Source organism: Schistocerca cancellata, unplaced genomic scaffold (genome assembly GCF_023864275.1).
Source record: "Schistocerca cancellata isolate TAMUIC-IGC-003103 unplaced genomic scaffold, iqSchCanc2.1 HiC_scaffold_1150, whole genome shotgun sequence".
NCBI lineage: Eukaryota > Metazoa > Arthropoda > Insecta > Orthoptera > Acrididae > Schistocerca > Schistocerca cancellata.
The window spans coordinates 3,362,559-3,388,966 of NW_026047149.1; the positions used below are offsets into that span (position 1 = coordinate 3,362,559).

The 26,408-nt window shown below is 44.4% G+C and overlaps 1 protein-coding gene across 1 annotated transcript in view; it reads right to left on the bottom strand.

Moving 5' to 3' along the window:
* The window catches only part of LOC126159966 (uncharacterized), a 491,753-nt gene that overhangs the window by 136,088 nt on the left and 329,257 nt on the right, over positions 1-26,408 (bottom strand). The window lies entirely within an intron of this gene.

The window sequence follows — 26,408 nt, forward strand, 5'->3', positions numbered from 1 at the left end:
GGAACCGAATGTAAAATCTTTGACACGCTCTGCGGCCAAGATATTACCTAACGTGAACCACTCCGGTTCTATCTACACTGATCAACCACAGCATTATGAGAACCCACCCAGTGGTTTCCAATATAGAGCACGCTAAATGTCAGTTTTGTACTTCTTTCTTGAATGACACCAAAATTCTGCCCTCTGTCTGAAACGGGTCAGAGTACATTAAATTCCCTATTTAAAAGGCTCGATTCATTTTCTCTGGGGCTAACAGATTGCGTGAAGAGAGCGACAGAATACTGACAATCTCGAGTGACTCGCATGCGCTGTACTGTATTTTAGGTAGGTCTCGTACACCAGTTTCAGATAGTTTCGAAACTTTACACACTACAAGTTTCCCATCTGATATTGTTCGTTTCGAATTCCTCTACATCGCTGTACCACTTAGGGAACAATTACAATGTACATGATAATAATGTAGTAAATAACAACGTACATTAAAGGGAAACCATTCTCATAGGGGTGTGTGTCGATATGAAGATTTCTTTTGTTCAGAATCACCAGTAGTATCACTTCTCGAAGTACGCACTATTCCCCCGGACTCACCCTGTATAAAACCACATGCCATTTAGATGAACCTGCTATGCGAACGTAGCGTTTTTACTGCGGGTATGCGTCTCAATTTGTCGTTCACCTACCTCTTTCTTTACCGGAAGAAGTTGTTTCAACATAAATTTTTACTGTTTCACTGCGTCACAAGGGTGTGAAGCTTCTTCAGTATCTTCCAAACAAATGGGTCCCAATTACTTCATCGAAAATTATAATAAATGTCCAAGTCTGCAGTGTAGTTTATGCCACAAACTTTCCAGACAGTTTACATTTGTGAAGCACACGATATGTCAGCACTGCACGTCTGGATGTGTCGTAAGGCATCCACAGCCAGCTCGGACGGTACAAGTCAGGGGTTAACGTTGGAGCCTCGTGGACGTCACACCCGTCTGATCCTCCAGAAGTTCTTTCCCTGGACGCTGCAGTAAGCACTTTTTATGGAAGCTGTGAGGAAATATGTCGCCATGATGCAACTTGGTCTACTGCGGCCAGCCCAGAGTCGAGAAAGGCCGGGACTTCCCCGAGCAGCTGACGCAGTGCTGCCACACTGGCGAAAAAGTAGAGGGGGGGAGGGAAATAGCAACAGCGAGACTGACGCGACGGCGGAGCACAGAATGACTTTGGTGCCCTAAGTGTCCTCCGCCACACACCAGAGGTGTATTTAGGCCTAGGCAGACGAGGCAGGCGTCTAGGATGGCAGAGTTTAAGAGGCGGTTTATGGGCGGTTGCTTTTCTTTTTTCTTTTTAAAAAAGCGTTCTGTTGACGGCTCCTGAATTGAATCAGCTGATTAGGCAAAGGAAAAAAGTGGGTTTTGTTTCAGTAATGATGTTACGTAGTGACGATGTGCCCATTACTGACTAACTTCGGTACCGTTACTTGACATGTGGTGTACGTCAGAGAGGCAAGTAAGTCCCTTTGCTGGCAGTTCAGCTTCGTGACGGGAGACGCCGCTAACACTCACTGACACAGCAGCAGCCAGCGTCGACACTCAGCAGTATCCACTCAAACTGAGAGAGTGCACCGCCAGTCATTCCAACAGCCGGCCACTTGCCTGGCCGAGGTTCAATTAAATTTGGTTCTATAAAGAGTGCAGCTGTTCACTGCTTAGTTTGTGGTTTATATTTCAGTGTTAATTAAATTGACATTCTGGGAAGAGTAAGTAGTTCTCGGTACTTGAAACCCTGGAAACACAAGGCAATAACCAAAAAGTGCAACAAGGCGATAACCAAAAAGTGCAAAAGTAGATGTACTCAGCAATTTTGACTCCCTAACTAATTTTTCTGGACGAGACAACACTGAACCACTGAAATGTGCTAGAAAACTGCAAACCGTTGCAAAGGCAACTTGGTAGAATTTTTGAGTGATGAGGATATTCATTTTAGGGCGTTCGTGAAGAGCAACGAAACTGAAACCTCCTCCCAAAGTCCTCGGTGCAGAGTGTTGCGTGGACACCCGGTGCTCTCTTTCTCGTTCCTCGAAAGACTCGAGGGCCAACTTGCGGTCGTCCACGTCGCAGGAATGAGTCAACAGTGTTGCCATCCTCTCAGTGAACCCCAGCATAACACAGCAACCAGAATGTGAAGATGTGTTCCACGAATTTCCTACACAGAAAGGACAGCATAAACAACTTTGCCTGACTGGAATGTGAAGATTTGAGGAAGTATGTATTTTTTATTATTCTTATTATTATTATCAGCAGCAGTCATAGTATTCAGTTACGTACAGATGTACGTTACTTGGTGGTGCTTTTTGTGCCGAAATGTTTTCGTTTTTGCGACGCGCTCCAGGTTCGTATTAATGTTTAGGTTTCGTTTTTACACAAGGTGCGTGATTAGCGACACTTCGATTTATTCAATAGTATTATGATTTTGTGGGTCAGAATATGAAAGTATACTCATTACAGTGCATTTCATGTGTTTCGTTATCATTTGAGAACAATGTTCCACAATAATGAGAAAAATATTGCGGCATAAATAACAAGGGTGTACGGTACACAAACTTGTCTGAAAGAATAATCATTGACAAACAGTGGCTTCCGTTTTGAAGTAGTTTGACTTGACGTATTGTGTGAATTCTTCTAGGGTATATTCCACTGAAAGTAGTTCGTCATGAGGCGAGCTGCATTGCTTTGACGTTCTGCGCCCACTTACCGCGTCCCTCTCGCCCTTAAGATGGCGACACGTCCGTAAACGCCCCCCTGCTTCCGGCCACCGTGTGCACGTGTGCAGCCAGCACCGAGCGGCAGACTGTCTCAACAGGTGGTTCCTGCCCAGTTAAGACAGGGCGAACCTGCAGTTCACACGTCATTGTGCAAACGTCACGTCGCTTTGACGTCACAGGCAGGCTGTCGATGATCCCAGCAACTGTTATTAGACTCGTCAGCGTCCGATGCACGGTCCTTGTAGACGCCATGTTGGATTTCGTGTCCTAAATTGCGTATTATGAAAGTATACCGTCTCAAGGAGAAGGTTGTAAAAACACCTCACTTTGTTTCCAATTTGTTATAATTAAACGTCATATAAGCCTGTTACAGCCTTCATTACATTCATGTTACGGTACGGGGGCTGAGCTTCAAGAAGTTCATTGTGAGGCAGCGGTAGCAAGCGTTAACAGAGCAGGGGGTAGCTACGGAGGAGATTCGCGTCCTGCCATATCAAAGTAGTTGTTTTTTTTTCTCGCCTTCGCGTTTGTAAAAATGGTATGGGACTTCATTATTAAGTTACAGCAGTATGCTCTGAAATATGCGATGATATGTGCATCTACTAGCTCTCCCTCTACATTCACACATTGATCATTTGGCAAAGCAAATTACCATTCAAAATAAAAGGCACACATATGACCGACACATTTGCAACGGAATAGAAAGGTAACGTAATATCAGCCATACATATATTGTAGCCATATGTAAAGTGTATAAAAGACAATTTATGGGCTAGTTCTTTTAGGCCACTTCTTTCCCAAACAAACGTCTCCGATTAAAGTACATCTTTAACCACCAATATTACGCTTTTCTTCATTTTTTACAGCAAACGTTACCGATAGTGACGTGTTTTCGAGATATGTTAGCTGTGTTGGTTTTTCGAAACGGCTTTAGTCACTGGGCACAAGGTAAATGAGCTGATGCTTTACTTCGCCTGTTACAATGGCTGCCCGACCTTTCTGACTACAGATCAACTCCTCACACTAGCATTCAGAGCTTTTAAAAATAAGTTTATTTTGTTGAGACACTTTAATGAGCACGTTACTGCATTCTGTGCTGGATAGCTTCAGATTCTTTTTGCCTCTAAATCAGTCTTTTTGGTGTTGATGAAGGAGTATTAGGGAAAACAGTTGACACAACTTTTTCAGTAAGTTTCGCAGCTAATTCTTACCAACACATCTCTCCCCTGTCCACATCTCGGTCCACATGAATGCAGAACGTAACACATGGAAAAAATGAAAGGAAAGGATCGTATGGCATTGTTGGCAAGGATGTCCCAGTCGGGTTTGGCCTCCAAGTGCGAGTCTTATTTCATTCGGCGCCACACTCGACGACTTGCGGCCGGTGATGAGGGTGAAATGATGAAGAAGACAACACAACACCCAGTCCCTGGGCGGAGATAATCTCCAACCCGGTCGGTAATCGAACCCGGGCCCAGTGCATGGGAGGCAAGCACGTTACCACCCAACTAAGCAGGCGGGCACGTAACACGTTTATAAAGGGTGTGACTTCGGGGTTAACGCACTCAGCAGTAAAGAAGAAGCTTATCCTCGAATTACCTCTACTGGAGATGAATGCTATTGTTTTGAACGTCACGTTCGCCTGGCGTGTTGTGAACCGAACGATCTCGAAAGTCGACAGACAACTCGTTTCTCCTTCGATTCAGCCTGTGTCGTCAAAATGACGTCACGTTTTCAGAATCTCCTGTGAACTGTAGGTTGCCCTTCACACAGCTGCAAGGTCGGCCCACAGCGCTAACTCTGCGACAGTGTTGGAAAGACGGCAACTTGCTTTAAATGTTCATAAATGTAAAACTGTGCACTTCACAAAATGAAAAAAAAAGTAGAGTACTATGATTATATCAACGGATCGCTGTTGGAATCGGCCAACACACAAAGTGTAGCTGGTATGAAATGGAATGATGACACACACTCAGTTGTAGGTAAAGCAGGTGACTTCAATTTATTGGTAGAGTACTGGGGAAGAGCAGTCAGCCTACAAAGGAGATTGCTTGCAAACCACTTGTGCCACCAGTTCTAGAATATCGCTCAGGTGAGAGGAACCAGCACCAAATAGGAGTAACACGGGATACTGGATGTATACAGAGAAGGGCAGCACGAATTGTCACAGGTTTGTTGGACCCGTGGGAGTGTAACAGAGATACGCAAGGAACTGAACTTCCAGACCCTTAAAGACAGACGTAAACTATCCCAAGAAAGTCTATTAACAAAGCTTCAAGAACCGCTTTTACATGGTGATGCTAGGAGTATACTACAACCCCCTATGTATCGCTCACATAGGGATCGTGAGGACAAGATTAGAATAATTACCACACGCAGAGACGCGTTCAAACAGTCATTCTTCAAGCGCTCCATACGTGAATGGAAAAGGAACAAGCACAGTCGTTTGCTGAGTATATAATTGTATATGTAGATGAAGATGAGGATGTAGAAGTTGCTGTTTAGCATCGTATTATCATAGTGTCTTTCGTAGTTTCGGGCCATTCTCCTTCTCATTTTCTTTTCTGTTTTTTTATCGCCGTGCATCTCAATTTTCTTTTCATCACAGATGCAGGAATTCTGCTGTAGATTTCTTCTGCACTTTTTTGAGCCGGCTATTCATCCACAATTGTTCCTACTTGTACTTCGGTCGAATCCAGTTGAGCTCCCATTTTCTGTGTCACAATTATCTAATCTTGTTTCTCGTTTCAACTCGCGAGTACTGTAAGGTGCAACATTTGTGGTTTACTTACTCTAGAATTGAAGACAACTGTGTAAGTTGAATGACATGTTGAATATCAGCACAAAAATACACTCTTTTACACAGTTTCCAATGTGACAACAGAAAACAGTTGTCAGGATAACGCATCTCGTCAGCAACAAAAAGCCGGCCGGTGTGGCCGAGCGGTTCTGGGTGCTTCAGTCTGGAGGCGCGCGACCGTTGCGGTCGCAGGTTCGAATCCTGCCTGAGGCATGTATGTGTGTGATGTCCTTAGGTTAGTTAGGTTTAAGTAGTTCTAAGTTCTAGGGGACCGAAGACCTGCGATGTTAAGTTCAAAAGTGCTCAGAAACATTTCAACCATTTGAATTTGAACCAACAACAAAAAGTGAAATAATCCTAAACACAACAATATTAATAATTAACTTCCAGAAGGTTAAATTATCCTAAACATGACAATATTAAAGTTTAACTAGAAGTTTCTTTACAAAATTGTTCCTACACTTACGTTATGATGTTGGTCAGTACTAAAAAAATCATCCGATTTCGGTTCAAAGTTCGGTTACTATTTTTAGGATGACACTCAAGTCTATGGTGGATGGTTAGTTAGGTGACAAATTCAGCAAAAGATTACCCAAGGTCGCTCGAGTTTACGGCGGACGCAAGCTGGTGAAGCAACAAGTTTATGCCTCTGCAAGCGGTATTTTCCTTAATCTGCGATGAGCTGTCGTCTGCTAGGCCGCTCTCTTCCGCTGAAATTCCTATAAAACTAATTACACCTTTGCTAAATTTTCCACCAGAAACTTTCCCTATGTTTCTAGTTATCTGAGACAACATGTACTCATCCCTAGTCTTAGAAGGTGGTGATATACACGCGCATGGTTGGAGCAGCATGCATATTATAACGCCCTCTCAGTTCTCGCAAGAACAATTAATTAATTGGCTGGTATGTTTCTCCACAGTTGGAGCTAAACGATGTTACAGCTCATTTCTAGTTGGATATCGGCCGCTACGAACGGAGAGGTCACACAAATTACTCGTCTGCTTCGTACAGAGCGTTATGCACTCCATTCTGCACTTGACACCAGTTCAGAGAAGAGTCCACCCTAAAATTTCCGTCTCCGTTCATAGCGGCCGATATCCAACTAGAAATGAGCTGTAACATCGTTTAGCTCCAACTGTGGAGAAACATACCAGCCAATTAATTAATTGTTCTTGCGAGAACTGAGAGGGCGTTATAATATGCATGCTGCTCCAACCATGCGCGTGTATATCACCACCTTCTAAGACTAGGGATGAGTACATGTTGTCTCAGATAACTAGAAACATAGGGAAAGTTTCTGGTGGAAAATTTAGCAAAGGTGTAATTAGTTTTATAGGAATTTCAGCGGAAGAGAGCGGCCTAGCAGACGACAGCTCATCGCAGATTAAGGAAAATACCGCTTGCAGAGGCATAAACTTGTTGCTTCACCAGCTTGCGTCCGCCGTAAACTCGAGCGACCTTGGGTAATCTTTTGCTGAATTTGTCACATTATTTCCTCTTATTTTGTGGAAACTCTCTCTACCAATCGCAGAGTCCCTACCATTAAATTGCGTCGAAACTTTGGCTCTTTTCTACTTCGGAGCGCTTTTCAAGCAATTCCTGATGCCTAATTACGTACATCGACTCTATCACATGTGTACCACACACTGGACACGTGATCGAAAATGCGTCGCTGGTCTTGTTTTGTATCCATTTGGAATTCCGAAACGCAGTTTTCTAAAAGCTTTCTTTCCTGTCCTCCCTCAGATGGGCCGTTACACTCACTCTCCCCGTCTGAGTGACCTGGTCGGTCGTTGACTTTCCGCCTGGGACACCCCTTTAAGTGGTTTCCGTGGTACCCCCTGTAGGGCGGCCTTGCCTCTGACATCGTCCCTCTGAATTCCAAACTAAAACGCCTCTCGCTGCCTGTTTCACCTTCGACTCAAACATGCATTCTAGGAACGGTGTGTTAATTACTGTCAACTGAGTGTCTTCCCTTTTTGCATTACATACTGATAGGCAAATTTGCTCGTTACCACCGAATTAACCTAGGTGTCAAATTCATCTTTCTGTTGCGATGTATAAAGCTCTCATTTAAGGTGTGAATCTGACCATTTATTCTGCCACCTTACAGAACTCTGGATTCCTATAGATTTTTAATTATTCCAGTTTAAGTGGACTGGGTGTAGGTATTTATCATTCGCCTAAGGCTTCTGTGCAGGTACTGTATCTGGAACATGGAGCGTTTCCTCAACTGTATTTTCCAGTTCCTAAACTCCTGCTGCTTATTCCTTCCCAAGTGTCTCGGTAGTGTCTGTACATATGTTGTCAATGAATACTGACATTTATATTCATAGCGTCCACTGGAAGACAATAACGTATTTACAGATTGTAATATATATTAAAAGAAGATTTCTGAATAAATTATAATTGGATATGATTGCATTGTTAAAATGTTTGTGCTTATCTTAATTTTTCTTGGCGGTCAGACTTCGCTGACCTTCTAGCTGAAGCTGCAGGCGGCGGAGGGCTCCGGCAACACAGGTGCTTGTCGTGGTCCCAAAAATCTTCTTCCTGTAACTTTCCTCTTCACTTACTTCAATAAATAAAAGATACTTGATACTGTTTTTCCATATAACATTATTCACGCGCACGTGTGATGCACAAAGCTCGCAATCTTCATCGTTCTTCTACATACGAGAGAGTCTGTAAGAGAGAAGAAAACAAAAAACAAACTGTACAGTAGTTGACTGTGTTTTCGTTCATTTGTCTGCGCCTTACCGCACATTTATAATCAACGTCTTTGCCAACCTTCTGGTTACTCGGTGTTTAAATTTTGTGTTTCCTAATAAATCTTCATTTTACGGCATACTGGGGGCCTGTCATTATGTACTGATACAATTGCCCCCACACTGTACATTGGCATGTTACGGAGATGTACAGTGTTTTTTACTTACATTTGCTGATAAAGGTCGATGCCCTTTATTGTCAGCTTCTTTTTTTAGTTAATGGAATGGATATGTCAGCTTATCCCATGTATGTTAAAGTTCTACAAGAAATTAAAATATTATATACATAATATGTGATTACTTAACATATTTAAATTTAGCGTGCTAACAATAATGTCCAGTTTGCTTCATTCTCATGCCAGGTTTCGCGCTGGCGCACTGGTTGATTTGGCGGCAATAACTAGTTGCCAACTGTCAACATTCTGTGTGCTACCGTTGCACGTGTGTGCACTCGTTTTCTTTTTTCTGAATAGGCTTTTCTACTAGATACGTGTATAACTTACAATCGCTTACTAACTTCTCTGCAACAGTGTTACCCTTATCTACCGTTCCTGCTTCAGCTTGACTAATGATATCACTCAGATTTTCATTAATCTCTCTCTCCTTCTTAGCACATGCTGAGTTAAATTCTAATGTTGCTACCCTTAACGTAATCTCTTCTACAACTAGAGGTACACCTTTTTAGTCTCTATTTATTTTGTTAACGACAGTGGTTACCTTTTTTACTGTCAAACGCAACTGGTTTAACCCTTTGTTTCCTGACATAAGAAAAAATTTACTTTTTAATATTTTCTTTGCAGAATTTATGCTATTGTGGCCTCAAATGACGGTAGAATTTTTTGTAAAATTTTATTTTATTTTTTACAATTTCTTTTTCACTCCTGGTACTCAGAAGTACCGTCAGACTCCATGGACAGGATCACAACATGCGCATAAAAATGCTCCAATTTTTATAACTTGAACTTTATTCCACATAAATATTAAATATTTTTACATTAGAAAATTAATTAACTAAAATCCGGCATTTCTGAATTTTTTTTTAATTTCGCATAAATTTTCCTTCTACAGCAACTTCACAATACATAGTAAGTTAGCTATACATTTTTGACAGTATATACATACCACATATTTAGTGATACCTCATGAAATTGTAGGAAACAGTTCTTTTTCTCATTGCAGCACAAATACACTTTACATGTACTACAATGTGAAAGTGGTCTCGACTGAATTTTATTTTTGGCACACATTTCGCATCGTCCTCTTTTACAACTGAACACTGCAAAATGGTTTCCTCGGTTGCCAAGACGTACATCCTTAGGAACAGAAAAGTTATCTTTCCTTCTGTCTGCATGATCCACACCACCCATATTTTTATTGTAATCACATACAATAACTGGACATGGTATAGTCATACTAGTTCCATGAACCTGTTTTCTTGACACCACGCTCTGTTCACTGCCATGGAAGTTTGACGCAAAATGCACCGCTTTATTGTCCCTCCACTGAAATACTGTTAGGTCTAAAGATGACACTCTGTGATTAGATTCCCCACGCTTTAGACATTTTTCTTTAGGTAAATTCACTGGCTAACCTTTCCTGTTTGTTCTAATTGTTTCACAGGCAAATGTATTTACGGATTTTAATTTTCCCAAAAGTGGAATAGAAGTAAAAAAATTGTCAAAGTACAACTTTCTGTACTGAACCCAATACGGTTTAGATAATTTCAGTACTACTCTCTCCCCTAAACCGTGCCCTTCTCCAGTGTCTCATTTCTACCTTGATACACTTCAAAATTGAGTGTGTATCCTTTTTGATTACGAATTGCCCATGGTTTATAGCCTCTTTTGATTGGTTTCAATGGGTTATATTGCTTTATGCTACTTCTTCCCTTGAAGACAATCATTGATTCATCAATACTGAGTTCTCTAGTGCCCCTGAATATAGACATAAATTGCTTATTCAAAGCAGTCAGAAGCGGGCGTATTTTATACTATTTATCAGTGTTTCTTTCTGGAATTTTTGTGTTATCATTAAGATGTAAATTACTCAAAATAAAATCAAACCTGTCCCTACTCATGCATCGCCTTACAATAGAAATACCAAGGTCATCACATGCAGACCAGTAGTGTTTCCACGACGGCAGCTTGCGGTAACCCATAAATAAATTAATTCCCAAAAAAACAAACAGCTCATGTTCCTTCAGATTTAAAATTTTTTCCTTCTTTGTTGTGTGAACATTGCTCTGGAAAATTGTGTCTTCTACAATTGGCTTCAAAATGAAAATAAAAACATCAGTAGCTATGTGTCAATCCTGAAATAATCCTTCCATAGGCCCTGCAAAACGAATACATGAATGGAAATAGTACTGCAGTTGTCACAGACGGAACAGGATTCTAGAGCAATTCGTGAAATGAAAAAGAAGAAATTGACTAATGCTGAAAAAGAATTTATGATAATCTAAGTGTAAGAAGATACCTTCACTATATCTGTATTCACAGTTCCTTGTTTCAATGTGTTTGTCTCTCCACATTCTGTTTGTCCGATATCCACATTGAAGTGAAGGTGTAAACGGCAAAGAACTCTCTGAGGAATCATTATCCCAACAAGTGGAGTTTGTTTCACAATCTGCCTCTTGCAAATTGCACGAAAAAGCTTTGTCAAAATTATTAACATTTTCTTCATCATCTTCGATCTCAGTATCCTCTACATCAGAGGGAATGTCCTCATACAAAATTGCTTCAATCTCTGCATCACTCTAAGGTCGAAAGTAGCCACCAGTGTTATGATTTTCGTCCATCTGTGTGAGAAAAAGTGGACAGAACAACTAGTGACAGGTAACGCATTGTTGCTACAATAAAGTGTTCGCACAACCTGACGGTACTAATAAGTCCGCTTTATATTTTCCACTTTATCTCATTTACTTGTAACGTAATGCTTCAAACTATTATAAAAAACAAAGAAGGTAAGTGCTTACAAGGGAAAACTCACCGGAAGTTTCAATAAATTGCGCACAAATTCAGGCAACACCATGGAAACAAGCACATACAATCTTGTGTTTTCACAGCAGCGCGTGAAAAACAATTTCAAGCTCTGACCGCCAGAGAGGTCTATGTATTGCACAATAACGTCTATGAAACAGTAGAGCAGAGTTACTGTTACGTACCGACAGGCTCTCAGATCACGAAACTGCACCACGAGAAAATAATGAGAGTCAAAACTCACTGGTACTTTTAAGTACCGTCAGGCAACAAAGGGGTGTGGTCTCAATGTTTGTGCTTACGTCTGTGATTTTCCTTACCTGTTGCTCTACTCGATCGTGATAGTCATTGGAAGAATCTACCTTCTGTTTTAACTCCATAACGTTACCGTTAACTTCAGAAAGTACTTCAATCTGTGTTTTCATATCATTCAATTCTTCGTCGATTACAGTACGAAAATTTTTGGCTAAGTCATCGAACTTCTGTGAGACCGTGTCTTGCAAAATCTTAAATACTTGTTGTTGCCCTTGCTTCGTTGTATTTAGATCTTGTCTAACAGTGTTTTGTTGCCGTTTTACCGTGTTCACATCTTGTGTAACAGTGTTTTTCTGCTGTTTTATCATGTTGATATCTTGTGTCAAATTACTGAAATTGGTGTTTATATTGTGTTTCATATCATCATATTTATGTTAGATAGTAGCTGCCGTAGCAGAGCTTCACTTGTACTACTGTAGTTGCTGTCACCTGTACTTCCCAAGTTAATGTTTCTGTTGTGACCAAGTGGTGTTTGTAACGTGTTGTCAAGATTCATATTTAGATCACTCTCCGACTGAGCCGTGTGTCGGCTCTCAACATATATCGCGCTGTAAAGTTCGTTCTGAGTCCTTCCATTCCATCGTTAATTGATTCTTTCATATATATCGTTATACTGCGTACGATTCTGTTGATATTCCTCTCTGGCGGCGTGTCTGGTCTTATCGATCTTCGAGTCGTTGCTTTCTGTTAGCCTTGTGTAAGGGAAGAACATCTTTGGGGGAATGGCCGGTTGGTTGCCTAGCGGTGACGAGTCGGTCGGTCGGTTTTTAAAATCGGGAATTAGAGAATGTCGCAGAGGAGACCGCGGCGTGGCGTGGCGGTGGAGAGTTGGCTGTTGTTGCGAGAAGCCGCGTGGTCTATCCTGGCGGTGCGAGACGAGTGGGACGAGCTGACGGGACGAGGCTGTAAGCTCTTGCTGTGAGCACCCGGGGGCCACGGCTGTGGTTCCGAGTCACTACTTGGTGGGATTTTAAATTTTCCGTCTGGAGGCGGGAATGATGGACTAGAAACTCGCCTACCTGAGGAGTGGTGTTTCGCCGCCGTGGGTGCAGAGAAGACGAGGGCTCCGGTGACAGAGCGCGTGGCTGCGTGACTGTGCCCGGTTGGGTACGCTGGCGACGCGGACACGGTCGGGTGTGAGGAACCTTTGCATCGGAGTTCACCTGCTGTTTCTCTGATAAACTGCAAGTTAAGTTGGTTAAAGGTTTAGATGTTAATTGGAGAATTTCGGTTTGTGCAATCAGCGTCTTTTATGCCTTGTGGCCTCCTGCGTTCGGATTTCCTGTCCCTGTCGCCGGTGTAATTATAGACAGTGATCTTTTGGCTTCTTATTAGTACTGCCTGGGAGGAAGTGTGTTTTTGGGCAGAGATTATGGTTCCTGATTTGATTCCTCCTCCTCCCCTGGCCTCGCGTGAGGTCGATGTGATTGCTGAATGTGAGGTGTCGTGGGTCTGTTAGTCCGCTTCTAGCCTGAGCATCCTTCGGGAGACAATGGTGGCCTCCCTTACACCCGGTCGTTTAATTATTTCTATCCCAGGACATTTTGGCGGCAGGACATGCTATTAAAGTTGTTAGTTATTGTAAAATGTTAAATGGTTGTATTTTACTCTGATTGTTTTTTGGCCACTGTTTAAAAAGGTTAAGTTTGCCTTTCACTTGTGGGTTTTTAAAATTACGAGGCTTTAAAATTGTTAGTTATTGTAAAAGGTGAATGAGTGTATCTTTACTTTGATTGTTTTAATCTACTTGGCATCCTTTGAAAATGCTAGTGGCCGGCCGGAGTGGCCGAGCGGTTCTAAGCGCTGCAGTCTGCAGCCGCGCGATCGCTACGGACGCCGGTTCGAATCCTGCCTCGGGCATGGATGTGTGTGATGTCCTTAGGTTAGTTAGGTTTAACTATTTCTAAGTTCTAGGGGACTGATGACCTCAGCGGTTGAGTCCCATAGTGCTCAGAGCCATTTGATCCAATTTTGAAAATGCTTGTTCTGCCTCCCTCTTAGCGAGCCCTTGTAATTTAATATCTTGTTGTGCCAAAGAAGTTGGCTCCCTACATGTTCGGTAGCGAAATTGTACGTAAATTGGTGTTTTTTGTTTCATTATTTGTAAGGCTTTAATTTTGTTATTAAATGCTTTATCAAAGTCTGTTTTAAGTAATATGGCTTGGCTATTAACGGTAAAGTAAAGTTTTTAATTTCATTACTTGGAAAATTTTGATTTGTTATCAAATGTTTTATCAGAGTCGGTTTTAAGAAAAGTGACTTGACCGTTAACTGTAAAGTAAATTGTTTTGAAAAGGCAGTCATGCCCACTAGCTTTTTGGATCTGTTCCTGGTCAAGTGATAAAGAAATGACTTTTAATGGTTGAAGTAATCAATAAATAAATTGTAAATTGCAACTCGACAGTAACCAACTAATTTTGGCACCGTTTCCCAAGTGGGGGTTTTCCTTGATTAATCGTAAAACCCGTCTTACCGACGGTTCACTCATGAGCGATGTGTCGCTCTGGGAGATGTGTGACATTGTCTAGTCAACTGTAAACATTGTGTCGTCAAGGTTACTCTGTTGTGGAGCGTCGCTATCATTTGTCAGTCCTGCGACACTCATCTATGATCTATTTAAGCCTTCTACAGTAGGCATTTATGGCGCCTGAACTTCAATTGTTCGATCTCGCAATTTTACGCGATCTTGGCTGATTGCGTTTTCGCTATTGTTCTCAACAATTGGTATATATTTTCGGCCATGTTATATGAATTTGCCAAAACAGAAATTTCACGAAAATGTTGAAATTTCATATGCTGCTTATTACACTTCATAAATGCAATTTACGTAATGTCAAAGCCTGTATTTCGTCTATTATAACGTGCGAACTATTGCGTCACAATTCTTTATATTTTACTGACACTGTATCACACTAAAAAATGCCAGTAAATTTTTCGCCAATAAAATTCAGGGAAGAGAATAATGAGGAAAAGGATTCTACGTACATCAAAGGAGACACTACCAAGCGTAACCATGCAAGGAACTTGCGCCAAGCAAAACAACGTACTATGGAAAATTTGACGTGACGTGGGTCCACTTCTTATTCCTTTCAAAATCTTTCTCCTCAGTTGTGACTTTTTGCGTTACTTGCTCCCCGTCGTGATTCATGCAAGGGGAAAATACAGGCAATTAGTTTCTATAATTCATAACAATGTCATAGGAATTTCTCACAATAACAATAATTAACAAACACTACTCATGACCGGTGCCCTGAAGTCCAGGCACAGAGGTCGACAGTTGTAATACATATTAAAAAGAAGATTTTTGAATTAATTATAATTTAATACGATTGCGTTGTTGAAATGTTTGTGCCTATCTTAATTTTACTTGGCGAGGAAGGAAACCATTCACTCTCAGACAAGTGTTAATAAATTGTAATTTTTCTTCACTCTTTTACGAAATTCGGACCACCGAATCCTTTTTTATCTTGTACCTAAAAATTGTTACTGATCGCATCTACGGCATGTGTACTAAGGTGTATTGGCGTTTACTAGAATTCGACAATCTGTTGTCGAAGGGCAGAGGCAAGAATTTAAGCTTCAAATTGCACATCCGTTCGGGCTACTTACTTTGTTAAACGTACGCCGTCCAGAAGAAATTAGTTGTTGAAGCTCATTTCCGTATTTCGCTGTTGGAATTTCACATAGTGTCCGGCAGTATTTTCCGCTTCTTACTACTTTCACAATATTCACAGAGAAGTGATAGGGCTTTCTTGCGGTTCCCATTCGAGACGCGTTTCTGCAGTCGATTCTTCCAGCTCTGGCTCTTCTCAGTGTATTTCGTAGTCCCACAACTTCTGGTTCCTCACACTTCAGTTTCTGATGAAACTATTGGTGTGTGCGGGAGCAATTCGTTCCTTACCTTTCCTTGGACGGAATACAGTTCGGCTTTACACGTCTTTCCTGCCGCAACTTCTCTTTCTCTAAGGCGGCCGCTTAATAGAGAGTAAATGCGGAACAACTCGTCGATGTCTGTGGGGATTGAGGACAAGCCATTGAGGGTGTCGGATGCGCTGAACGGAGGCAAGGAATATACGTTACTGAAGCACTAATTTGTTTTAAATACATATTTCTGACATGAGTGAAATTTTATTGACTCTGGGTTTTGGTTTATAATTTCACTGCATTATTCATAGCTCCCCACATTGTTTTACTGTAAACACTGGACACAGCGTTCCAGCTTCGAGTCGCTTATTTGCCGATCAGCGGAGATACCCGCCAGCAGGTGGGGCCGTGGCTGGCAGACGAGAGAAGGCGGCGGGCGCCGACCGGGCCGGCTGCCTCCGGCGTCTGCCGGGCGTCCGGCTTTCGGAACGCCTCTCACCACTGCTGCTGCGTAGCGGCCTCCGTCTCGGCCTCCCTCTTCAGAACACCGTGGTCCGCGCGATTTGTGGCGTGACTTACTTCGTCGAATAAGTTCAGTTTGGCTACAGTGCGGCCCACGGACGATGGCGGATCGCGCAGGTCGAGAGGCGGACTGCGGCTGCAGGGCGGGCTCTGCGCTCCACGCGAGGCCGTGAGTCTCGCAAACCGCGTCTCCCACTCCACTGCGTAGAACGCGTCGCCTGACACCACCACCAAGCGTGACAAGTCGCAGCAAACGGGATTAAAGTTCAGTAAGTGTCTCGCTACGGTCACAGCAGAGCTCCCAGAACTCCACTGGACGCTCACTGGCTGTCGGAGAGTGCGTCACGCAGGCGCGCAGGACGAGCGTGAGGCCGACCGCCGTCGCCTGCGACTCCAGCTGCAACACACGCAGCCGTCACAGACACACCCGCACCTCAGAATGTTGGTCAGTCTGCCCATTCCAGACTTTCTTTCATCTCAATGGACTTACATGTTCGGAGTTGATTGTACTGATGACTCTGCTTCTACACGCGTTGTGTGTGCCTATACAAAGCTACGAATAAGTCTCCGTAACTATATTTTCGACGTCCACTGGTAAGAGATGTGCTGAAATATCGATAGCGTTGCGTGTAGCGTAGCCCACACCGACTATTTTTCTTCTGAAACCCCCTTGAAGTTTGAAGAAAACATTGAATTATCCTTCATGACGAAGCGCGCTGACTGAACGGTCAACTCTGCACCAATTCACGCGCCGCAAAGGGACGCACTCCGCCGGGGATCGTGTAGCTGACTTTCTTCAAAAACTAAAAAAACAAAAAGAACGGAAGTGCAGTGCCTAGAGATCATTTCGCTACAGTATTACGACACACTTTCACTTACACCCGAAAATATCGACGTTCAAGACCTCGCAAGGCGTCTAAGTACAAAACATTGCGAGCATTTAAAATCAAACTGCCTGAATATGAGAACGTTGCCGTGCAATGGTGTAACAGAGTAAACTAATTCAGTTTCCGCTAGTAAGAATCTGCATCAGTTAACTTCTAATTTTATAATCAGTTTCAAGTTTTAAGTAATGAATACAGAACATTTTTATTTTTGCCTCCTACTGGAACGAAAACGCGCTTAATCAGAAGAAGTTAAAATTAGACGTATAAAGTGCAAATTGTTAAATTTTAAATCAAACACAACCTGATTCCTCGATCTGAGTAGTACTGTTCATATGCATTATAGTTTCTTCATTTACAATAATAAATTTTGCAATTTAGTACAAACATTTTAATTACGATCATCAGCATTTTGGCACTGTTAGAAATAAAAAGAACACTATTTCTTAATGGTACTCGGCAATCTTCAAAGACTATTTTTTGCAGTTTCGTTGAGAACTCAAGCGTACTTCATTAGGAAACTGAATTCCGAAGACTGATTTTCAGACCCTGTAAGTATGTGGAAAGTCAGGGAGGGCAGAGTGGCCGGTTAGTCCGCCTTGTGAGACTCGGTGGGGCGCGGCCGGATAGCTCGACCGTGAAGTAAACTCGTCGAGGAAGGCCAGGGTCCAGTCTGACGGTCGGCTCTGGGCTAAGACGTCTCGTCGGACAGACATAAAATGTGGCTGTCGTTTCCTTGTAGTAAGAAAGGTCACTGCAGAAAGTTCTCCTGACGGTAAGTGTGCGGGAGATTTGTCGACGTGAGAGAGAGCGGAAGTTTTGTCAGCAGAAGGCGGCAGCAGAGGCAGCCGCACGTGGCTACTGTGCGCGAGGGAGCGAGGGAGAAGGTGTTGGATACCTAGAACATGATTCCAGTAATCGGTACAGTCGGATTACGGCATGAACATCAGTCAAACGAACATATTCCTGGGAAACACAAAAACATTGCGTTACAAGGTTCATAATATTTAAACCAGAAATTTACTTCAACTTAACCAATACTAAATGCAACAATTGGCAATAAACCTGTCATCAATACTCAAGATTGACACTTACACCCACAAGTCATACTTCACCATTCGTCGTATCTTTCAGCTCGATATCTACATCTACATCCATACTCCGCAAGCCACCTGACGGTGTGTGGCGGAGGGTACCTTGAGTACCTCTATCGGTTCTCCCTTCTATTCGTCTCGTATTGTTCGTGGAAAGAAGGATTGTCGGTATGCCTCTGTGTGGGCTCTAATCTCTCTGATTTTATCCTCATGGTCTCTTCTCCGAGATATACGTAGGAGGGAGCAATATACTGCTTGACTCTTCGGTGAAGGTATGTTCTCGAAACTTTGACAAAAGCCCGTACCGAGCTACTGAGCGTCTCTCCTGCAGAGTCTTCCACTGGAGTTTATCTATCATCTCCGTAACGCTTTCGCGATTACTAAATGATCCTGTAACGAAGCGCGCTGCTCTCCGTTGGATCTTCTCTATGTCTTGTATCAACCCTATCTGGTACGGATCCCACACTGCTGAGCAGTATTCAAGCAGTGGGCGAACAAGCGTACTGTAACCTACTTCCTTTGTTTTCGGATTGCATTTCCTTAGGATTCTTCCAATGAATCTCAGTCTGGCATCTGCTTTACCGACTATCAACATTATATGATCATTCCATTTTAAATCACTCCTAATGCGTACTCCCAGATAATTTATGGAATTAACTGCTTCCAGTTGCTGACCTGCTATTTTGTAGCTACATGATAAAGGATCTATCTTTCTATGTATCCGTAGCACATTACACTTGTCTACATTGAGATTCAGTTGCCATTCCCTGCACCATGCGTCAATTCGCTGCAGATCCTCCTGCATTTCAGTACAATTTTCCATTGTTACAACCTCTCGATACACCACAGCATCATCTGCAAAAAGCCTCAGTGAACTTCCGATGTCATCCACCAGGTCATTTATGTATATTGTGAACAGCAACGGTCCTATGACACTCCCCTGCGGCACACCCGAAATTACTCTTACTTCAGAAGACTTCTCTCCATTGAGAATAACATGCTGCGTCCTGTTATCTAGGAACTCCTCAATCCAATCATACAATTGGTCTGATAGTCCATATGCTCTTACTTTGTTCAATAAACGACTGTGGGGAACTGTATCGAACGCCTTGCGGAAGTCAAGAAACACGGCATCTACCTGTGAACCCGTGTCTATGGCCCTCTGAGTCTCGTGGACGAATAGCGCGAGCTGGGTTTCACATGACCGTCTTTTTCGAAACCCATGCTGATTCCTACAGAGTAGATTTTTAGTCTCCAGAAAAGTCATTATACTCGAACACAATACGTGTTCCAAAATTCTACAACTGATCGACGTTAGAGATATAGGTCTATAGTTCTGCACATCTGTTCGACGTCCCTTCTTGAAAACGGGGATGACCTGTGCCCTTTTCCAATCCTTTGGAACGCTACGCTCTTCTAGAGACCTACGGTACACCGCTGCAAGAAGGGGGGCAAGTTCCTTCGCGTACTCTGTGTAAAATTGAACTGGTATCCCATCAGGTCCAGAGGCCTTTCCTCTTTTGAGCGATTTTAATTGTTTCTCTATCCCTCTGTCGTCTATTTCGATATCTACCATTTTGTCATCTGTGTGACAATCTAGAGAAGGAACTACAGTGCAATCTTCCTCTGTGAAACAACTTTGGAAAAAGACATTTAGTATCTCGGCCTTTAGTCTGTCATCCTCTGTTTCAGTACCATTTTGGTCACAGAGTGTGGACATTTTGTTTTGATCCACCTACCGCTTTGACACAAGACCAAAATTTCTTAGGATTTTCTGCCAAGTCAGTACATAGAACTTTACTTTCGAATTCATTGAACGCCTCTCGCATAGCTCTCTTGACACTACATTTCGCTTCGCGTAATTTTTGTTTGTCTGCAAGGCTTTGGCTATGTTTATGTTTGCTGTGAAGTTCCCTTTGCTTCCGCAGCAGTTTTCTAACTCGGTTGTTGAACCACGGTGGCTCTTTTCCATCTCTTACGATCTTGCTTGGCACATACTCATCTAACGCATATTGTACGATGGTTTTGAACTTTGTCCACTGATCCTCAACACTATCAGTACTTGAGACAAAACTTTTGTGTTGAGCCAACAGGTACTCTGAAATCTGCTTTTTGTCACTTTTTCTAAACAGAAAAATCTTCCTACCCTTTTTAATATTCCTATTTACGGCTGAAATCATCGATGCCGTAACCGCTTTATGATCACTGATTCCCTGTTCTGCGTTAACTTTTTCAAATAGTTCGGGTCTGTTTGTCACCAGAAGGTCTAATATGTTATCGCCACGAGTCGGTTCTCTGTTTAACTGCTCAAGGTAGTTTTCAGATAAAGCACTTAAAAAAATTTCACTGGATTCTTTGTCCCTGCCACCCGTTATGAACGTCTGAGTCTCCCAGTCTATATCCGGCAAATTAAAATCTCCACCCAGAACTATAACATGGTGGGGAAATCTACTCGAAATATTTTCCAAATTATCCTTCAGGTGCTCAGCCACAACAGCTGCTGAGCCAGGGGGCCTATAGAGACATCCAATTACCATGTCTGAGCCTGCTTTAACCGCGACCTTCACCCAAATCATTTCACATTTCGGATCTCCGTCAATTTCCTTCGACACTATTGCACTTCTTACCGCTATAAACACGCCTCCCCCTTCACTGTTCAGCCTGTCTCTGCGGTATACATTCCAATCTGAGTTTAGGATTTCGTTACTGTTTACGTCTGGTTTCAGTCAACTTTCTGTCCCTAGTACTATATGGGCGTTGTGATCGTTTATTAATGAGAGCAGTTCTGGGACCTTTCTATAGACACTCCTGCAGTTTACTATTAGCACATTAATATTGTTATTCCCTGTTGCATTTTGCCTACTCCTATCTTGCCGCGTCTCAGGAGGCGTCTTGTCGGGCCTAGGGAGGGGATTCTCTAACCTAAAAAACCCCCATGTGCACTCCACACGTACTCCGCTACCCTTGTAGCCGCTTCCGGCGTGTAGTGCACGCCTGACCTATTCAGGGGGACCCTACATTTCTCCACCCGATAGCGGAGGTCGAGAAATTTGCACCCCAGATCTCCGCAGAATCGTCTGAGCCTCTGGTTTAAGCCTTCCACTCGGCTCCAAACCAGAGGACCGCGATCGGTTCTGGGAACGATACTACAAATAGTTAGTTCTGATTCCACCCTGCGAGCGAGGCTTTCCGCCTTCAATTCCGCCAACCGCCTGTACGAACTGAGGATGACCTCTGAACCCAGACGGCAGGAGTCATTGGTGCCGACATGAGCAACAATTTGCAGTCGGGTGCACCCAGTGCTCTCTATCGCCGCCGGCAGGGCCTCCTCCACATCTCGGATGAGACCCCCCGGCAAGCAGACAGAGTGAACACTGGCCTTCTTCCCCGACCTTCTCGCTATTTCCCTAAGGGGCTCCATCACCCGCCTAACGTTGGAGCTCCCAATAACTAATAAACCCCTCCCCCCGTGTGCCTGCTGGGACCTTGCTGAAGGAGCAGCCACATGTCCCCTCACAGGCAGAGCGGGCGATGCCACACGGCCAGCCTCCACATTGACCTTCCGCCTCGTGCGCCGCGAACGCCGCTGAACCCGCCACTCCCCTTGGGGAGAGGGTGGCCCAACCGCGCCCGGTACCCGCGAAGATGTCTCGACAGCAGGGACAGTGGGTGAAGCATGTAACACCTGGGGTGTACCTTGCGACGCACCAGACTCCCCACTGCCGCTACACTCCGAGGCAGCAGCCTGAAGACGGCTGACCGCGGCCATCAACACGCTCAGCTGTTCGCGAACAGTGGCCAGCTCCTCCTGCGTCCGTACACAGCAGTCACACATCCTATCCATCCTAAGGAAACAATTTACTGAAGGGAGTTAATCAACCTTTAACTAGACTGCTAATTCACTAAAGGCGGCTGCTTATTCACTAAACTGTGGTTGCTAGCCCCTTCTTGTAGAAAACAATGAAAATAGCACTACCTGTCTCTGGACTGTATTGAAAACAAACTCTAGCACTACTGGCACTATGGTTGACTACAGGGACTCTCTCTTACTGTATTCAAAACAAACACGAAATCTATGGAACACTTAAGAGCACTCGAAAATTAAAGCTTCCTAAAAGCAAATACACACGGAAGAAGAAGTGACAAGTAAGAAAAATACAGTTAATACTTAAATTAAGGTAGCTCGCTGCACAGCAGACGTGAAGCAGGCGGCAGTTACGACGACACTGACACTACTGGCACTATGGCTGACTAAAGGGACTCTCTCTGACTGTATTCAAAACAAACACGAAATCTATGGAACACTATTAAGAGCACTCGAAAATTAAAGCTTCCTAAAAGCAAATACACACGGAAGAAGAAGTGACAAGTAAGAAAAATACAGTTAATACTTAAATTAAGGTAGCTCGCTGCACAGCAGACGTGAAGCAGGCGGCAGTTACGACGACACTGACACTACTGGCACTATGGCTGACTAAAGGGACTCTCTCTGACTGTATTCAAAACAAACACGAAATCTATGGAACACTATTAAGAGCACTCGAAAATTAAAGCTTCCTAAAAGCAAATACACACGGAAGAAGAAGTGACAAGTAAGAAAAATACAGTTAATACTTAAATTAAGGTAGCTCGCTGCACAGCAGACGTGAAGCAGGCGGCAGTTACGACGACACTGACACTACTGGCACTATGGCTGACTAAAGGGACTCTCTCTGACTGTATTCAAAACAAACACGAAATCTATGGAACACTATTAAGAGCACTCGAAAATTAAAGCTTCCTAAAAGCAAATACACACGGAAGAAGAAGTGACAAGTAAGAAAAATACAGTTAATACTTAAATTAAGGTAGCTCGCTGCACAGCAGACGTGAAGCAGGCGGCAGTTACGACGATACCTGGCTAGGTACCGAACCAGGCTAATTTCTCCTTATATCTTCTTATTTCCTCTTATTCCTCCGAAGCCATCATCATCGGATTCTGATCTCGTCGTTTCTCCTCCCAAAAAAATGTATTCTTTTAAGTACATATGAGGACAGTAACTGTTCTCGGAAAAACAGATACCATTGATGACCGTGCAGCTTCTCTAGAATCAGTGGCAATCGTCACTTTAGTGGGCGCGAGTAATGAGTGGATGGGCAAATATCTATTACGTACATTACGAATGTGGATTGTGGACAGTTGGGAGTATGGGTCTCTCGGGAAGCCTGCAAAGGATAAGTCCCTGCAGTGGGCTATTCACCTGTGTCCTCGGTGGCTCAGACGGATAGAGTATCTGCCACGAGAACAGAAATTCCCGGGTTCCAGTCCAAGTCGGGGCACACATTTTCAGCTGTCCCCATCGAGGTATATCAACAACGCCTGTCGGCAGCGGAGGGTCTCAATTAATTATCATTTATTTTTTCAATCTGACCCTTCGATGGACTTCTGAAACTTTTACACGAGTCTGAACACACGTGGTTACTGACAGTTTTAACACTGATACATGCTAAATATTTTATACCAGACGACGCTATTTCAGCCTCCTGACTACCTCCACCCTTATCTTGGCCTCCAACGTAGCCGGCATGGAGTGAGGTTCCCCGAACAACACTTGTCGTCCCCGTGCTGGAACTCTCCAGCGGAACCAGCAGCTGCGCCAGGCGCACTGCAGGACACGCGAGCAGGCTCGCCAGCCCTGCGCCACAGACTCGTTCGCTCAACCTCTGACGTGTCGCCCACATCCAGCAAAATCCTCCCCTCAGATCCGCGTACAAAATTGTTTCCTTCCACGCTCTGAAAGCGGAAAAGCTTCCCCACACATGCAACTGAGAAGGACCTCAGGTTCCGGTATAAACTCAGGTCCAACAAGAAACCGCAGGCAGCTCGCCTCCGACTCAACCTGTCAGTACACAGTCACCAAATGTGAATACAACGTGGTTTACCTCCACACTAAAGGTCATCACACCACCACCTAAACCTATTGTGCCACGGTCTGTAGTCGTAAAGTCGGTCTCCAACATCGCTTCGATATTCATCAGAGGAACAATTAAAAAATTAACTCCAAACTCAATTCCCTGACACATAAGAGTCTGCCATTTGACCCCTACACTCTCTCAATGAACTGCTCCCTCCACCTTCGTTCCCCGCAGTCGCAAGGTTTTTCAAGCTCCCGTCCTCACTAATGATGGAAAAAGGGCTGTGTCGATAATGCGGGACAGAGATGCCTTCCTGACAGAGGTAGTAACAGCACTGTTTGGTTCGTGCAGCAGTGCCTGTCTCGCACCGTCCTGGCCGGTGTGGCGCACACCGCATGCCTCTGCCAGTGGTCCTCGTCTAACAGCGCCTTCCTCGACAGGTGCCGGTCATAGCTGAGGCTGCCCTCTGTTCGCCGGTGGATTATTTCGGGGGTCGGCCGGCCTAATCTCAGCACCCTCTGGAATAACAAGCCCACTATTACTGTAGCCCCGCTCTTCACAGTTCCGCTCTCCAGCTGCGTCAGCACTCCTGTGCCAATCTGGCCTGCCTCCGCCACTTCTCCTACGGTTCCTCCCACTCTCGCGTCCCGCGTCGCCGGGTCCCACTGCGGCCGCGACTGCACTGGCGGCGCCGCCCAGTGCCGGGTTCCAGCTGCTGCTGCGCTACACACTCAAACGCTTCCTCGTCATCCTTGCACCGTCCAGCCACATATGGCTAAAGTGTTTGGCAGTTCAGTTATACGAATACGAATCAACTCGCCCAGACTGAAGGGATTACATAAAAACTTGGTTACTCTGAATCGCCGTGTTCAGAGAGAGAGAGAGGCTGGGCTCGTAAATCCGGACTGACTTAGGTTTGGCAGCATCACTGTCCCGTGCCCCAGCCTGTCTCGAGCGACCTCGGACCAAAATCGCGACAAGAACGAGAGGTGGAAATCTTGCACAGTGGTGCACATTCGTCCCACCGATCTCAGTCGTACTCTTAGTTCGGCATCGAGGTATCCGCTCATAACTTCAGTTTAATATTCGCTCGGCCACGTAGGAGGGAGAGAATATTGGCACTGTTCAAGCCAAGCGCTTGAAGAATTTCGAAACATTTAGGATTTTTGTAAAGAGAGGAAATGCTTATAATAAGAACCTCGCACTTCCTCACTCTGCTATCTATTGCAAACCTTTTTCCGTCTCTCTCACCTACTTCATCCCCATTTTTTAATTCGTGTCTAAATGCATAGTCGTCTTCACGATCCGAACCTCCCTCATCACGAGTTTCGCTCCTGTCCTAGCGCGCATGCGTCCTGCTCTCAACATCACTCCAGAGTAGATTCTCCACGTCAGACGCGCGCTCGTTCAACTCGTTAACAGCCCCCAGTTGCCTCCTGTTAATTTCACATTGCCCTTGCTGGCATTTAAGCAAGCACCTGACTTCTTCGCTTTCCACAACATTCACCGGTGCCCTCCTATCGCTGCTCTCCGATGCAGTCAAAATTTCCACCCTGTCTGTGACCTTCTTCAGCTCCGCTTTGAACTTCCAATTTTCCTCATAACCTTTTAACACCTTGAATTTTTCTTGCAGTTCGAGAATGGCGGCACTTTCCGCTTCTACCCTATCCTTAACTGATTCAGAACATTCTATTCGATTCAAGATTTCCCTATGATCACAATCAGTCACATCTCTGCTCGACTCGCTGCGGCTCGCACCGTTTACACCGTCGCTCGCTCGCCACTAGCCCATCGCCATGTCCGGACGCGGAAAGGGAGGCAAAGTCAAGCGCAAGTCAAAGTCCCGCTCAAGCAGGGCCGGGCTCCAGTTCCCGGTCGGCAGAATCCACCGCCTCCTGCGCAAGGGAAACTACGCCGAGCGCGTCGGCGCCGGGGCGCCCGTCTACCTCGCCGCCGTCATGGAGTACCTCGCGGCTGAGGTGCTCGAGCAGGCCGGAAACGCCGCCCGCGACAACAGGAAGACGCGCACCATCCCGCGCCACCTGCAGCTCGCCATCCGCAATGACGAGGAGCTCAACGAGCTCTCGTCGGGCGTCACCATCGCACAGGGTGGTGTCCTGCCCAACATCCAGGCCGTCCTGCTGCCGAAGAAGACCGAGAGGAAGGCCTAAAGAGCGCAATCGGCACGCGGACCCGCCCAGCAGCTCTGCGTGCTCCCCTGCACGCAACGCGCTTTGCCGGCTCGGCTCACATGTTCTAACCCTCCACCTGGCAACCTAACTTCACCACTCATCGTTTTCTGTTCTACTTCTATCACACTTAATCGGTTTCCTACCTCTTCAAATTTCGCATCAACTTCAGCAACGGCATCTTGCTTGATATCGATTTTTTAGTTTTTGAACTTTTGTGCCATTCAATCAATTTTTGCCCTCAATGATTCTACCGTATTCTTTAAGGCACGATATTCCGCAACTAAATCTCTTTTTAGCTCCTCCTGTAACGTTAGGGAGTGCAACACTTCTCTTTGCTCTGCGC